The 17,984-nt window shown below is 39.7% G+C and overlaps 1 long non-coding RNA gene across 1 annotated transcript in view; it reads right to left on the minus strand.

Moving 5' to 3' along the window:
* LOC117257645 (uncharacterized) overlaps window positions 1-14,731 on the minus strand; it is a 51,328-nt gene extending 36,597 nt beyond the window's left edge. The window contains exons 1-2 of the long non-coding RNA XR_004501719.2: window positions 14,626-14,731; window positions 13,335-13,516 (exon numbers count right to left, since the gene is read on the minus strand). This is a non-coding gene — a long non-coding RNA (uncharacterized LOC117257645). The remainder of the gene's footprint in view (window positions 1-13,334; window positions 13,517-14,625) is intronic.
* Window positions 14,732-17,984: the final 3,253 nt, after the last annotated feature.

A 17,984-nucleotide genomic window follows, 5' to 3' on the forward strand; every position in this document is an offset into this window, starting at 1 on the left:
GTGTTTGCTAGCTGCTAGGTTGCTCATTTGGCAGCTTTAAACTCCCCCGCAATTTCCTTCCATTCTTCGCCCTTCTTTAAACAATCACGGTAAGAGCTGGAGGACACATCATACAGGCAAGGCCTCTGCTGCCACAACTCCACAAGGTATCCCACTTTGTTGGAATCCAACACATTTCTTTTAGCGTGTTTTGCCTCCACAGCGAGCTGCTATCCGTCTGTTCATTTGGGTTTAGCGCCAGTGTCATTTCATGCTGCATTTCTATTGGATGGTCAGTAGATGTAGGTCCTAACCGCAGTCACACCATAGGATGGTCATCCCAAATTTCTGACACTGTCAGTATTTTTTCCCAGGTTGTCTTTGATTCCAAGTCTGTGGTAAGACTTTGGTCATCTTCTGTCTGGGATAGCCCAGAATCACACATTGTATACCCGGCTTAAAGGAGCAATAAGCGAAATTCATTATTTCTAGATTGAAGGAATTAAAAAATTGCTATGTGAAGAACTAGAGGTGTAATTTCATCTGGAGTATAGCATGACCTCACACACCCTCTCTCTGTGTTGATCTCCAGCCCACTGTTTACAAGCCGGTCCGGCTGCGCGTTCATATACGTTCATGTGAATACAATATATTTGCTGAAATGGAGGCAAGGCTCAGTGACTAGAAGAGCTGGTAGAAGCGCTCCATAGCTGCAAGCTACTCCAGTAGCCGTAGTAGCTCTAGTGCTAACTCTGGGAGCTAAAGCTAACATTCCTCTCTTCTCCGTGAGCCTGTGAGCCGTCTCACGAAGAGTTGGAACGTTAGCATGGCAGCCGACTAGTGCTAACGCTAACATCCCCACGCTTAAGCAGGCTCCCGGAACGTTTGCATGGCAGCCAACTAGTGCTAAAGCTAACGTTCCTACGCTCGAGCTCGCCGGAGCCGAGAAGCAGACTCCCGGAACATTAGCATGGCAGCCGACTAGTGCTAACGCTAACGTCCCCACGCTTCTCAGCTCCGACTCACTGAGCCTGGCGGAGAAGCGTAGGGACATTAGCACTAGTCGGCTGCCATGCTAACGTTCCAACTCTTCTCCGTGAGCCTGGCTCCCGGCTCAGTTGGAGTTGGAGCATTAGCGTGGCAGCCGAGTAGTGCTAACGCTAACAGGAAAGCAGGGAAATAGCTAAACACAGCAGAGACCGAGAGTGAGTGAAAGACATCGCTAACTTCTAAACTAAGCCTAACTAAGTTGGCTGTTTAGGTTTTATTTCCTCGCCCCTGTGGGGGGGTGTTGGAGATCAGAGGTAGAGGGAGGAGTGGCTCATGACACACTTTGTTTTGCTCTACAGGCAGTGCCCAACAGCGAACCTAGCGGTGAAACGATTTTGCTTATTGCTCCTTTAAGTTTGTGGTGTTGTTAAAGTGAACTGCATTATACTAAAGAAGTGTTTTTAATATTTTGCCCTGGCTGATCACTGCTCCACAGCACATCCCAGAAGCAAATAAAAATACTCTCTTCAATTTTTGGCAGCACAGGATACAGAGCACAACAACTTCTCCTGCTAAAAGGCACTGTATGTCAAATATAGATATGTATTTAAGAGAATGAATGTAGTTTTAATAACTAAGACACAGACAGAAATCATTGATCCATGTCGTTCATAACTGGACTTTAAACAGTACTGACTTTGTCTCTAAGCTTCAGCACAACAAAGTAGAAAATAACAGTAAACACAATGAAAACCAACAAAAACAGAAACCATTTAACTACACATCCTGCATACTTACTTGTGGTAGAAGCACAAATATCAAGGGAAAATGACCAAATCAACAAAATCTGCTAGTTTACAAAATCAGGCAGACAGAACGCTCTGCTTCTGAAACACTCTCAGTGTGGTATGACGCCATGAGGAGGTCAGCACAAAACTGGGTCACAGCCAGACAGCAAAGAGATGCGCCCAGATGAACTGTCCTTCCTGGCTCCCCTACAGTCAAGATAGTGTCGAAGATAACAAAAATTTAGGATTTATTCATCTCTTATCTTGCCTAACTTTGGTGGATGATAACATATCAGATATTGGAATTTTCCTGCAGATGTTTTGGTTCAAAATTAGACTGAACTTTTCTATGAATGTCAGTTTCTGAGCCACGACAAAGGCCAAACTGTGGCCTTGAACAGACAGTAAGGCTTGCTTTTTTTAGCCAAGAGGCTTTCAGGAAAAGTTGCAGCCCCCGCTGGCCAGGGTGCAGAACTGCCCAATATGAACATAAATCCTTAGATACTAGGCTTGCACTCCTACATGTGCCTGCACCTTGAACTTGCATGTGTTGCATCCAAATTCACAGAAACAGAGCCCCAAATGAAATTGTTACATGCTGCAATTACATTAGGGTGAACTCTGCAGGGAAATGTGGAGGTAGAAAAGTTTCTGCTACTGTAGTTTGGTTTTCTCTATGTATAGCCTTATCCCATTGCATTACAGTGTCAGGGTCCTGATCCTGAGACAGGAGAACATTTATCACAGAGGCGGCCCATTTATAAAATGACATTCCTAACTGGCCTGCTTCCAGCTAGGAGAACTAGACACTGGCTTTACTGAACACTGTGGGTACCAGGATCTAAGCTAAAGAGGCAAAAGGAGTGTCAAGAGGTGAAACACATCCTTCGGTATCCTCCGGAACCTTTCTTAAAGGTTACAGAAAAGAATTTACCCGGTGTACCCTGGAAAAAAGAGTAAAGGTTCCTCAAGAGTACTGTTCAATAACAATCCCATTATCTCCACTCCTACACAGTAACTCTCCTGATGTCTTAATGCACAGAGTGCTGCATCAAATTCTGATCAAATGAGTCATTCAGAGTGTGACATTTACATTGTCATTTACTGAGACAGTAGAATATTCATTATTAATTTCAAGCATGCTGAATTATTTAATATAGAGAATGTTATCTGAGATTTTAGTGTTGAAAAGTGCTGAGTCAACAAATCATATTTTCTTCCTCTGCTGGAGGGCAGTGCTAAGAGTGGCAAGTGAAGTGGAAAAAGGAGGAAGAATATAAACATGGTCTCATGTTCTCCTTCTGTTGTTTTGGACATAAGCCATGAGGAAAACAGATTTGCACAAAGAACAGTGGCCAGGCCTCTAAATGTAAGCACTAATTATATCTACACACTCATTAAATGAATGTGCACTGGACTTAGCTTGAGTGTGTGCCGTCCAAGAAACCAGAGAGAGTGTAATTTGTGTGATGAGAGACAAAAAGTCTCTGCAGAAGATAAAATATGTAGACGTCTGCTCGCGGTCCTAAAGGACTTGCCTAAGACCTCCAGACGCGTAAGACAGGACGACCCAGTGTTGTCCCTCTATTAAGGTGAATAATTCACAGGGCAATTAGGGTGCTTGGGAAATGTTCTGGTTTAGGGGAAGGGGATGCAAGACCAATGTGATGATGAGAGATCCCCTCCTACCCACCTCCCCTCTGTGCCCTACTCCTGCACGCCCTTGATCTCAAGGCACAGAGATCGACAACGTGACACTGACATTAACGAGCCTCCGCCGAGGGGGCCAACCTAGTGGCCCTTAACAGCCTCTCGTTAGCCTTATTATAGGACATATGGTTGAAATCACAGCTCAAGGAGATAGATGTCTGCCTTCTTTTAAGCCAGCTGATGTCTGGGGCCCCAAAACAAACAAGGTTCAGATGTCTCCGCATGATTCATGATCCAATACAATTAACATACATGTACATATGACACTGCATGTCTCAATTAGATTAACTGTCTAAAGGTTGAATAAAAAAAATAAAGAAATACTTGCATTATAGTTCCACAAACATTTCCATTCATTTGCTCCTTTTACTTAAACATTCTATGAAAACAAACAGGACTTGATGCTGGCTAGCAATGGCTTGAGGCTAATGGCATCCCGCGGTCCCAGTGACGATTGGAAGTGTGTTTAGGATTAACAGAGATCTTCTCTGGGAGGCCTCTGGGACAAAAGAGATTTTGTTTTTCTATGTATGATTATGTCTTACCAAATAACAAACTGAATCGATCAACTACAACGGAGTGCATCCTCATGCTGTTATCAGAGGGAGCAGAACTAGTTAGCTGTTAGCAGCCGATGGGAAACAGAGTTCTGTGGGGAATTTAGCTGAATGAGCTAATGAAGCTAACAGCTAACCGAGCAAAACACAGCAGGACTGAGAATTTCTGTTCAGAGGATCATGAAGCACCAAACAGTGAACTGCAGTTTACTGTGTTTTTTTATTCTGTTAATATAACTTATTGATTAAGCATCACAGTTAAGGAAGGCTGTGTTAAGTTGTGTTAAATTGCCTTTCTTGGAGGCTTTTGTTTCTACATAACTTTACATTTGGGCCACCAAATTAAGGGCTCAGTGGCCTGTGGGGCAAGTGCTTAAAAATACCAGCATCTTTCTCTGTAATACATTTGTTACAGCTCTATAATGTAGGAGCTGTAGGAGGATAAAGTTTTTTGTTTCATGAAAATATCCCTGTTCTTTCATCTACATATCAAAGCTAAAAATACCAAAATACTGCTGGTGCTGGAATAAAAGTCAAGGGATCAACAAGGCCAGTAAGATGCATCCTCTGATGAACATAAATGTACAAACTTCCATGGCAGTTTTGTCATCTGAAAAAAAGTGGTGGACCAACATCGCCATCCCTAGAGCCATGCTGCTAGCATTACATGAATATCACTATTGCTATTTCAGGAAAGTTGTGCTCAGAGAAATAAATGTACCAGAATGAGGAAGCACCAAGTCATTGGCTTTAATATTCAAGCATCAATTTAACATTAAAATTAAAAGAGAAAACTGAAGTTTAGCAAAATCATGGCCCACTGGTAAGTGTATGGGTTACCTTGTCTGACACTTTATTTTAGGAGCAATTGTGTTGAGCCCTCAAAGGCAAAATCTCTAACTGAACATGACAACATGACAAACTAGGTGGTCAGTAAATGTAAGTTTCAATATATTTCTGGTTTATCATTAGGGGTGTAAATCACTAGTTTAATAACGAAACAATGTTATATTGATTCTTGTGACAACAATACAATATTTGCTTATATCACAAAGTCTGCCACAATATGATTTGATTTGATTCAATTCAATCCAGGTGCCTGTGATCGATATGAGAAGCTATCACATGGCCATTAGGGCTGCAACTAACGATTATTTTCATTATTGATTAATCAGCCCATTATTTTCTCACCGTTATTCATTAAGCATTTTGTCAATGAAAAGTCTCTCAGAGCCCAAGATGATGTCTTCAAATTGTGTTTTATCAGAAAAACAGACCAAAATGCCAAAGCTATTTCAGTTTATTATTATAAATGAAAGAGAAAAGCATAAAATTCTCACATTTATGAAGCATGAAATCATAAAATGTTTGGCTTTTTTTTTTTTCTAAAAAAATTACTACATTTACTATTCGATTATCAAAATATTTGCCAACTGTTTTTCTGTCAATTGGACTAATTGTTTTATTTGACTAATTGTTGCAGCTCTAATGGCAATTTAACATAATCAGTTACAGAACAAGCTGCTACCCCTTTGTTTTCTGCATAAACGAAAAAGCAACACATACATAATGTAAATAACTGAACCAGTTAAGTGCTGTAATGTTTAAGATAAATTGACTAACATGCGTAAAACAGGGATTAACAACAGTAGCATTATTTTTTGCTAGTCACCCATTATTAGCTTAAGCGCTATTACTCTGCATGAATTAGCCTAGCAGCTAGCGACATTGTCCTCTACTCAAAGCTAAACAAATAACATGTATTATTTAGGCGGGGTACACCCTGGACAGGTCACCAGAATATCGCAGGGCTGACACATAGGAACAGACAACCATTCACACTCACATTAACCGCTACGGACAATTTAGAGTCACCAGTTCTTCTTCTCTGAGTTAGCTGCTAACTGCTTCTAGTTGCCTTTTAAATCTCCTGGCAGAGATTGCACACATAATAAGTCATCAAAACCTCATACTTGTCCAATCCTGCCAGCTTACACTTTTTACACAGACATCTATTTGGCACCAATATTACCTTGACTATCAGCTTGAAGACGAGACAATAGACGTGCCATGGGAATTTCAAAAATAAAGGCAATTCCTGAAGATGATGATGATGCTTCAATCTTTTCACTTTGCATCGATGATACTGGATTATCGATCATTAAACCGATATATAAATCCAAACTGAAGGATCATTACACCCCTATTTATTACACAGCTTTACTAACAGCTCAAAAACAATCCTTAAAACTAATCTATGCAGCTTTCCACCTCGGTTGTCTATTTAACTCTGATCTGATATCAGTATTGTTGCGGATGGCCAGAGAATGGGTCAAGAGATGTAACAGAGTTCACACCATGTCCACTTCATGCAACGCTGAATAGCACAGAGACCTCTGGCCTAATTAGTCCTCTGTTTTGTGTATTCTAGACAAAGGCATTTACAGACATGGGGTGACTTGGAGAGGAAACAGAATAGGCTGTACAGCAGAGGAGGCCAGAAAAGCTGAGTCATCACTTCAGTCTCCAACTGTTCCAGACATTTGCTGCATTTCCTTTAGATGCTGATCCAAGCCTAAGTGTTGCTGAGATTTGAGTTATGTGGACCAACGGTGTAGCTAATGGTGGACGGCTCATCTGCACCTCATTTATGGCACTGCTCCATACTTTGAAAGAGGTGTGAAACCCAATCCCACTTTACTCTCATAGGTTTTAATCTATTTTCACATTAACCCTTTGCTCTGATACTTGACCTGCAAGGTTCCCAACATAACGCCGTGGTGTCAACGGACAGATTCATGTGTCAGCTGGCATCAGTGAAGCCAAGCAGGGCAATATTGTGCTGTTTGTCGATGTGATGTGACTCCTGTGGCCTGGGGAGATGGGCACAGCCTATCCTAGCTCCTAGCTGGGTAATAAATCACCAGGATGACAGGAATAGTGGCCTTTACAGTGCGACAAACTTGCACAACACATAGAGTTTATGTGCAGAAACCTAAACAACCAGTCATACACTACATTACACAAACACACAACTTCACCTTGCACTTTATACTGATGTATATTGGACACGTAGAGGCTCCTTTATTGATATCATCATAATGACTAACGCCTCATTACCATCATTCATCATCTTCATTTTTTATTGTATATGATATAGTTTCATCTGTTTTGTCAATTAAAAGACAATAGCCTGGTAGTTCATAAGATCTTCATCAGCCCAACATTCCTAATTGCAATATGTGGTTGGTGTCGTGATTGATATCACACACAAAACAAATCAATAAGCCTAAGCATCACATTCCCTAAGATACCCCATCTAATCAAAACTATCAATCCTGCTTGTCTAGCCCGGTCTGTAGTCATTACCTGCCTGCAGAGCTCGAAGCTATTAGCGCTGGAGCTACCTAGTGAGCTGAGCAGAGTACCTTGAACATTAGTGTGGTCAAACACCCTCAGCACAGCAGGATGAATGAATGGCAGGGATGTGGAGCCAGCAAAGCATGATCACACTAATGGGCCATGGTAAATGGACCAGCTATGGGTAGTATGGGCTGACTGGCCTGCTCTGTGATCCAGAGCCATGCCCATTTCACGGTGTCTGCCAGAGACCTGGCCGCATTTACTCACCGAGATGGAGAGCTTCATGAAGGAGCCCAAATTTCGAGAAGGGTTTGTCTGAGGTGCCGGGACAATCATTGGAGACAAAAAGGAAGCTGTCTGCACCTGTTAAGTTATGGGACAACTGACAAAGCTCTGTAAGGGGAAATATGTCTTCACTGAGCCTTGAACGCTTTGGCCCATCTCACTGTCTCCTCCTGCTCGCATGCACAGACAGCCGGGGCTATAGATAGCTTGGTGGCCACCATCCATTTCACCCATTATTCGCCAAATTTCATTACAACAAATGTACAAAGGATTTATTAGATGAAATGTTTTATATTATCATTAATATACAGCACGCCTCTTCAATCGGCGGGCCACATCCAGCCCAAAAGCAACCTCTGAATGCTCCAGCATACATCAATCTTATATACCTGTATAAAAAAGTATTTTAACCACATATAGTTTATGGAAGTAGCTAAAGACTGAGCCATCTCGCTTCCCTCTCATCTCTGCTGAATATACACATGCGCAGTACCTATCTGGCAGAATGTGTTGATCGGTGACACCGCCAATCATTACTTTCGAAAATCAACATTTTCTCATGTCCTATGTCTTTTCCTAAACGCACTCCTTGACCTCAATAGAAAACATCATGAGGTAAAATGTGTGTGTATTGTTTAAAAAAAAAACTTAAAGGGATAGTTCAGATTCTTTTTAATTGGGCCGTACAGGGTACTTATTCGTAGACAGTATATTGCATGAAGTAGATGTAGGTTTGCACACCTCCAATTTGGAGAAGTATGGTGGATTCCGAGACAGAGGCTAAGCAATGTACCGCTATGGATGAGGGTCCAAAAAAACCCTCATTTTAGCCAGCTAAAAAACTCCCACTCCACAAATTATCACTATCACTTTAAGTGTACGCTATATTGGAAGTATTTTCACCACTATACCTTTCCATCAGACAGCCCATTCCGATGGGGAAGCCGTTAACAGCTTCAGTTCCCCATCTATGCTCTTGATAAATCCACCAGACTCCATTGAGAAAAACAGTGATTTCAGGTGGCTGAACAAAGGAGCTGGTCTACCATTGCCTCAAACAATCATTTTTATTTGTGCAATTATGTGACTTTGGTGCATCCAAATTGACCCCTTTACACGCCAATGTCACACAATGATAAAAACAAAATAACTCTTAGAGGAAGTGGTAGACCAGCAGGTCCTGTGTTCAAAAATGTTTAATCACTGTTTTTCTCAATGGAATCTGGCTTTAAAGAGCACTATGTAACAGCTTCATTTTCCCATCAGAAATAACTGTCTGACATTAAGATAAAGCAGTGAAAATATTCTAGATAGGGCGCACACTTAAACTGTTACTGTTGATTTTTAGGTGGGACTTTTTTTTCTAAGTGGCTAGAAACTGTTTTGTTGCTGACCCCTCCCCATCAGTAAAACCGCTGAGTCCGTCAAATACACTGTGCTCAACTTCACCACACCACAGACTGTATGGGTTGTAGCTGTTGTTGCTGTAAGCTCCACGCCGGGCCAGTAGTGAGAGTCTGCCCGGCCACATGCCCATCATGACAGGGCTAACTGTTAGCATCACACAGCTAATGTTACTTCACAGTTATTAAAGACAGAGTCGAGCCGTTTTGGTGTCAGTGTGAGTTTGTTGGGACCGCTTAAGAGCTCGTTGTGGGATGCTAGCCACTGCTGCTGTGTTAGTTACTGCTAACCACGCAGACGGTGAACTGAACATTAGCCGGGGAGAGAGTAGCTCATTTATTATTTGCCAATTTATCATTTAGCCTGACATGCCAAAATGAATTACAAATGCCAAACCATGCCAAAAATAGACTTATTATTCATTTTGTCTGACAACAAGAAATAATTTCATCTGACAGAAATATAAATCGAGAAAAGAGAATCTCACAACTCTGTCATCAGCCAGTGTTTGTATGGCATAAATTATCATCTGACTAACAAAACTGTCATTGATTCATTTTCTCTCAATTAATCATTTAATTGACTAATTATTTAAGTATTGCTATTGTAATATTATTCTCAAAAAAATAAAGTTTTGTTTTTACAGTTTCTACTATAACTGCATGAAATGAAATGTTTTGTCGATCGCATGCCTCTGCCAGAGTCCGACATGCCATGCAGAAAGAGTTCTTTTCTTCCTTCATAACCCACTGAAAAATACAAGAAAATAATGGGTGTAAATCAAGCAATGTCTCATTGTCGCCGGAAGCGGTGCCCCTGATCCTAACACACTCATGACACTAACCGCAGCTGACGAGTGCAGAAAGCTGAGCAAGTCTTCCTCTACTGTTAATGGCCATAGAAAGATTCAGCTGAAGGAGGGAGAGGTCAGATGTGATGGTTAAGCTGATCATGTTGCGTGGGATGCTTCATATTAGAACACAATGGGCCTCGTGCAGCAACACTCTATTACATGTTTCTTATAGTTTCTCTTAATTATCAGTGAAGAGAAAAATAAGAGAAGTAATCTTAAGCTGCACTAAACATTCTCAACCATCCAAATCTGCGCTTACCCAGTTGTGCTTGATCATAAGTAACCTGTAAGCATAAGTAATGCCCCCTAAAGACTATTAAATGACAGGTGTTGTGCCATGGGAAAATACTTTGGCACTCAAGTATGAAAAGTAATCATGCAGGACAATTGCAGAGCTATTGAGATATAGCAGGACTTCTACAGATACCTGCAAGTTAGGGACTACTTCAATAAAAATTTCAAAATTTAAAGAGAAATGAACCCAAACTTATTACTATATTTTTAAATGCGTACATAATGAGAGATACTAAAAAGTTAGTTTCAAGATTGTACGGCAGTATTAAAATTTCAAAGAATCATTCTACAATACATATCAAATAAAAATGGGAGAAAGAATCGGACATACAAATAACAGAGGAGGACTGGACGGAGATATGTGAAACACAGGCAACTACTGCAAACTCAAGGTCCCTGAGGGAGTTTGGTTGGAAAAAATTTTGTGCAATTCTTTATCACCCCTAAACTAACAGCACTGCGAACAGGCCTACAGAGCCGGGGCTTTTGTTAGAGACAACCCTCGCAGGCCAATCATTATCATGTTTTCTAGGCATGCCCAAAAATACAACCATATTGGCAAGAGATTGCAGCTGAGATTCATAGGATAATTGGGATGGATGTAGTCGACTCATTTGTCACATTATGATAAGGAAAAATACCTGAAACTGTCCCACACAAAGATTAATATTTATTTAAGGTACTTTTGACAAGTAGCTGGAAAGCCATAACTCGCAAATGGTTGCAAATTGATCCTCCAACATTGGCCCAGTGGCTGGGAATTATAAACGAAATAAACTGTATGGAAAGATTTTTATTTTAAGACTTGAGATGGAAAATGTACAAAATACTGGAAGACATGGATTGTGTATAAACACTGTTGAGAAGAGTGCGACAGTGAACGCCAGGATGTAAGTGAAAAATGTACGGTGATTTGACCTTGTAAAACTCATGACAACCTCATGTTCTTTATTTCTTAAATACATAAGAGTTACAAAAGAAAGTAAAGTACTCATGCAGAAAAGTTAAAATCCATTTAATAAATCAAAATAAATAATTAAAAGGGAATCCAGCAAATCCTCAAAACAACTTAAATAACTATCAAAATGTTACTTTTCTAATCAACTAAATAATCATTTAGACTGTATTTGTATCTTTTCATATGAGTTGTGTGTAAGAATCTTAATTTGTAAAACTACTAATAACTAACGTTATCAAATAATTGTAGTGGAGTAAAAAATATATTTCCCTCTGAAGTGTAGTGGAGCAGAAGAAGAAAGTTGCATGAGGTGAAAATACTCAAGTAAAATAAAAGTACCTCAAATCTGTATTTAAGTACAGTACTTAATTAAAAGTCTTAGTTAAGTTCCACCGCTTGAGAGCAAAGGGATGCACAGTAACTTTACAGTATTATTTACAGTAATTTACAGTAATTAGGATCAATGGACCAAGTATTTATTTACCCCACAAAATAATCTACAACATATAATAATCTAAATTTGATGATATAATATTCATGCATTTATCTATGTTCCTCAAATTTAAAATGTTTCCTCACATCAGAAAAACTTTTATTATCTTGGAAAGAATGCTCTTGACCACCTATAAAACTGTCTCCTACCTAAGAGCAGAAATAAGAAAACTGCTTAGTCCCAGAAATCAATAGGAACAAACAAAATAAGGACGTGAATACGAACAAAAGAGAGAAAATGTGTTTGTATGATGCTCCCTGCATGAGGCCCAATGTTGTGCATTTAGTTCCCAACCCAGGTTTCTTCTTCGGAAATGTTTGGGTTTTGTTTCTTTAACAATATGGAGTCATGAAAAGATGGACTTATAGAGCTCTTAGGCATCCTGAGAAAAACATCATAAAGCATCATCCTCTAATGATGATTTAACGGTGCACAGCAGGACAGAATCCCTCATCGATGATTTCCTTATGGTAATGTCATTCCAACATAAATTTATAACGTTAATATAAACCAACGTCTGCACCACAGAGGGAAAAAATACAGAAATCTTCATTATGAAGTAAATGACTCACAGTGCAATGATCTCTTCTGATGAACTATTGGACATTTCTGAATAACAAAACCACATATTGTGTGATCACTCCTCTTAATGTGCATTAATATGCATTTCGCCCCCGTCTTTGATGATAAGAACAGCTTTTTGCCTGTACGGCAAACAGACCAGACAATTACTCCCAACTGCTATCACTGGAGAAGTTTGAAGTCTTGCCATCTGATCTCCATTTCTTCTCCACTACAGTGAAAACAGTGCATACTGCTTCACCCAGTGATTCAAATCACAACACAGATTAACTACTGTACAGAGTCAGAGAGCAATGTAGGGAGTAATCAAACCACAGATGGGACTAAAGCAATGGCTAACAACCTCAGAGGGTAATTTGCCTGTGTGTCCATTGGAAACAAAGTGATATTACAAGCTATTTTATTGCCTGCCTGCACAGATGTCGCACCAACCAATTTTCGTTGAAATTAAATAAAACCATACAGTCCTGAGCTGTGGCTTGGGAGCATCGTGGCCACAGACTGTACAAAAAAAAGTGGACGCAGCTACCATGACGTCTCCCATTACTTTGTGAACTTCTGTTTTGAAGGAGCATTTTAGGTATCACCGTCTTGGCTTTTTGAGAGCCAGAAGAGACAATATCTGGATGAGAAATCTGACTAAGAACCTGAGGAAACCACTGTGGTAGCAATATCTTAACCACAAGGTAACAACGCCCCAAAGCAAACCCTGCTTTATCATCTGTTTTATTCCAAATGGGACCATAATTTACAAATAAACATCATGCTGGATTGAAGAGGACTTGAAAGTAGCCATTGAGACCATAAACTGAATAGGAAATGTTTACTGAGGTAATAAATCAAGAAGGAAGTAGAGTTATTTTTGCATAAACTTTTACACAGTCAGACTCAGTTGTGCAACCAGTGCAGTTGCCCCCTGCAGGCCAATAGAGAGAATGCAGGTTTAAAGCACTTCAGCAGTGGCTTCACTTTTCAGACCCACATAAAACCCCTTGGTTGTGACATAAAACAAATGACCACTTCATATGCTAATGCAGGTCCAAAATAAAGCACATGTGTAATATTGACTGGTACTCACAAATCCATGGAATAACACCTGAAGCATCTTCAAGGGAAGGATGGAGAATGGAAGAGGAATGGGATGGATGTGAAGAAGCTGGATGTGAAGATTTCATGCTGACCTCTGCAACAGAGCGAAGCTGCAGCAGGCAGGAGGCTCCGCACAGGGTTTCAGGAAAGATTCCTGGTCCTCTCTGTATACTGAACACAAATGTCCATCTCCTTAGTCACTTTAGCACTTTAACCATAAATGTGCTCTTTCATACGGTTAGTTTTAGCTCTAGCTTTGCTGTAGGGCTGCACAATATGCGAAAAAATTCATATTGCAGTTATTCTGACAGATTGTGACTGCAATATGAGTAACAATTTTAGTGGGAATGGTAACTGTTGCATTTCATTTTCACTATTAAAATATAAAAATGACGATGTGATTTTTGCTGGGGTCCGTACCAAACAAATTATGTTCCCTTATGTCTAGAATAGATTTTTGGGCCAGGGCTTGTCTGTAGTGCTACAATGCTTCATTTATACTGGTGTATTCTGACACGTTTTACCTTACCAAAAAATTGCAGCTCCTGCAATTGGCCATATTATGATTTCAATAATGTTTATTTTGATTAACAGCCCTACCTAGCTGGCATTTTTAATACACACTAACAATTTGACAGTTACACAGACTGCTGCTACATTGACTCAAGTATTGTACTTCATTACTAATCTTTTGGCACTTGTACTCTTGTAGGCTAGTTTTACTCCACTACATTTATTTTGAGAACATTAGTTTAGTACAACTAATACAAAATATGGATATATCAACTAATAAACCACACTATATCATTATAGATTACATTACAGCAGTATATTAAGTTATCAAAATAAGCTCCACCTTTACCAGCAGCAATATAAATGTGATGTACACTTTTACGCATCACTAATTATAACCCAGTAACATATAAATAGGCCACACTGCATTATGGGTAGGCTAAGTCCATTTAAATGCTAATACTTATTTAGCTACTTCAAATGAGTAACAATAAGGTTTTCAAAGCAGGTCTTTTACTTGTCACTGGGTATTTCTATACTGTGGCATTGGTATTATTACTATACTCAAATATCTGAGCAGTCTTCTTCCATCACTGGAGCTTTGCTAATGTCGTTAGCATGCTAATTTATGATGCTAACGCGTTGTCATGACGTTAGCATGCTAACCGTTCTATCTATGATTCTAACGCGCTAATCGCGTTCAGCATCCGTTTTTACAAGTCATATTCATTTGTTACTTTATTAAAAATACACACACATGTATTTACCTTCTGTAGCTTCCAATACATCTTCAACCAACTAGTATTATCCTGCGTTAAACGAAATTTGTGTCATACCGGTATTCACTCTCTTTAGGTATCAGTTGCATTAAGTTTGTATTGCAGTTGGCGTCACACAGAAGCGTAAGCTAAACCCCGCCCCTCTTACTGACAGTGACCTTGGATGTGTTTTGATTGGACTAAAAGTTTGCCAATATAATTAAAAAGAAACGTCAAGTCAGACAATATTATTTTTTATATGGCTAGATTGTGAAATAACCACATTGCTTTTTATATGCATACATAGGGGATCAAACATTTATTTTTAAAAAAAAAACTTTATTAAAGCAACATAAACCTGTATCCCACTGCCTGTGGTTTTGGCTGCCTCTTGTTTGAGATTACTAAAATGAACTGTTTTTAATAGAGTACAGCTAAATTTGCTCATTTTTTTCTGTCTCCAAATGAAATTTTAGACAGAGCTACACTGGCCATGGACCAAATAAGCAGCCACAAGTCAAAACAAATGCCAAGGATATTGGTTTCTCAGCTCACATTGATTGATAGTTTAGTTTTTATGATAAATACGTACTACTACTACTACTACTTACTGCCATCTAGGGCCTTCATATAGTATTGGTACTTACCTGGTGATGTAATGCAAGTAAGGTGAGTTTCCTCTTCAAAGACTTGAAGAACTAGTGCTACAAATCAGTGTTTCTCCGAAGGTATTTGGCTTGTCATCGACAGGTCATTGGCCCAGTACCTGCTAATGTGTGCTTACCGTTTTCTCCCATTACGTAAGATCCAGACATTCTGGAGGTTTTTACCAGGAGCCAAATTAAAACACTGAATAAAGCAGTTTCACATTACAAATCAGTGTTTCCAATGCCGTTCCACTTGTTGCAGATGCCCACTAGCCAAGCACCTGCTTATGTGTGCTCACCTTTTTTTTCCTAATAACTCTGTCAAAAAAAAAAATCTTTTTTTTATTTTTAATACTTTCTTGAATGTCTAAGAATTTATGCTGGTCATGCTAATAAGTCCCACTCAAAGGACCTCTTTGTTAAAGCTTATTCTTTTTTTTCTTTTTTTTTTTAAGGAGAAGTTCTCAGAATTATTTCAGTCATTACACAGGTCAGAAATTGCCTTGTGGCTCCAGACAGTGGCTCTAAACCTTTTTTTTTTAATGTCAGTGACTCCTAAATTGATTCACATAATGTTACGGACCCCCATTTGATAAGATTTTGCTTCAGGGTCCTCCATCTGAAAACATTTTGGTTGTTAGAAATGACCAGCATACTATAGTTGTCAACTACATTTGCAGAAATAACCATGGAGGAAATAAAGCATATCACAAAAAAAAGTCATTTATGACTCTTCCTCACATTAAGCTCAGTTCTTTTGTGAAATAAATAGTGAAAATTAATTGTTCCCTATTTTTCTGGCATCTCTTTCACAGACCCCTGATTGTTAACCACTGCTCTAAGAGACAAGAGACACTTAAGCAAAAGGCCACCATGAAATGTGACCCTTTCTACACACACACTTTAAAACAGGATATTATATTAACACATCTGTGCGTGATCTTTGGGCTGATACAGTGTGCATCTTCACCACAAAATACGAATAAACCGAGCTGTATTAAAGATAAGTGGCTCACATCATCTTGTGAACAACCTTTCCAGTGAATTGTACTGGACCTGAGGAGACGACACCAGACCACTTAAACCTCCCAGTGACAAGCCGGAGGGACTGCGAACCAATCATCTTAGGAAGCAAACAATTCATGTAGGAGGGAAAAGGCCAAACTCTGAACCCTGTAAATGACAAATATCAATGCAGGGAAAATGAATGCACAAGGAAACACTAAGTTATTGTACCGTGAAGTCCATAAATCTATCACAAAGGTCAGAGGGGCTTTTAGCTGGCATTAATCACAGTGAGAGGCAGGAAAAAAATTCAAGGAACAGGGTGACAGGGGAAAAGCTTCCTCTTCTCCCTCTGCCTGTGTCTTCTGACTGAGTCTCTGAAATTGCACACATTTGTCCCTGTTACTCCAAAAAAACAGTTTTCAGAGGGGTGTCTTTCACAGGGGTGTAGCTCTTGCTCACACGGTAAATCAAGGTGTTATTTTTCCATTTTCTGTGTGGGAGCTTTGATTCCCAGTGGCTGTGCTTCTTGTTTGTGGCCAATTTTTGCTGTTTGTTTCATGACATGTAGCCCATTAGAGTGAAATTTCACTTGGTTTTCTTTGTCCTACCTCAGACAAAGTCATCATTTTATCTGGTTCCTTAAATAAGTCTCTTTCATACAGGGTTTTGCTGCTTGTTGTGTGTAAAGATTGTGAAATTATTCTCGACACTGGTTCCAGCAAAGATGCTTTATTTAAATGTCTTTTTTTCCCCGCTTACTTAAAACTGACGTCAGCAAAGTACCTGCTTAAGCACTGTTCTTCACATCAGTCTCAATTAGCAACCCTTTTAATGGCATATGATTCATACCTCTGTCACAGAAGCCATTAATAACTCCATTTCCCACATTATTATCACTTTTATCATAACTAAGGTTTTGTAAAAGCTCTCACTCAAGCTTGGTGGAGTTTGTGTATGGAGCCCTGTGTGTGGCTACAAGTGCTCAGATTGGCTCTTAAGGAGGTGTAAAAAACCGAGCCAATTACAGCGGCACAAGTGCTGCAACATGAGAATGGAGGGGGAGACTGGTCCAAGCCAAGATTGAACTGAGAATTGGGAGGGACAAGAGAACCATAACGAAATTGAAAATCTGGCTGCACTCAAACAAGACAGACACTGAATTAAAAAAAAATAAACAGAGATGAATTTTCCTTCCGTTTATTACAGAATGCTTAAAGGAACAGTGTGTAGGATTTAGTGGCATGTAGTGGTGACGAATGCAACCAGATGAAACTTCTCCCATGTGCAAAGCGTGAACACGGGTGGGAGAATGTCTCCAGAATGTCTGGAGTAGGGCGGGCGGGAGCCAAAGCCAAATCTTGTTCTGTTTTCCTGGACCCAACCACATGTGTGTGTAGGCAAAACGTAACCAGATGCGATTGTTGTTGAAGGAAAAAAAATACGTCAATTTGCAGTGGTGTAACAACGTAGCGCGTTTATCTTGAAAGAGACTGTATGTTAACGGTAAATTTCCTGTGAAAACTGAAGTGTATTTTGTAAAAAAGACAATGCATGTAACAACCAATTCACCCAGGGTACCTTGCACGTCGTATTTGAACGTGGAAAGTCCATGACCAAACATCGATATATGACGAGGTCAGAGAGAGAATGTGTTGCCAAAACAAATGGACCAACCAGTTTCACGTCGCAAATCAGTATTTGTCTTATGCTGTT

This window comes from Epinephelus lanceolatus, chromosome 8 (assembly GCF_041903045.1).
Source record: "Epinephelus lanceolatus isolate andai-2023 chromosome 8, ASM4190304v1, whole genome shotgun sequence".
Lineage (NCBI taxonomy): Eukaryota > Metazoa > Chordata > Actinopteri > Perciformes > Serranidae > Epinephelus > Epinephelus lanceolatus.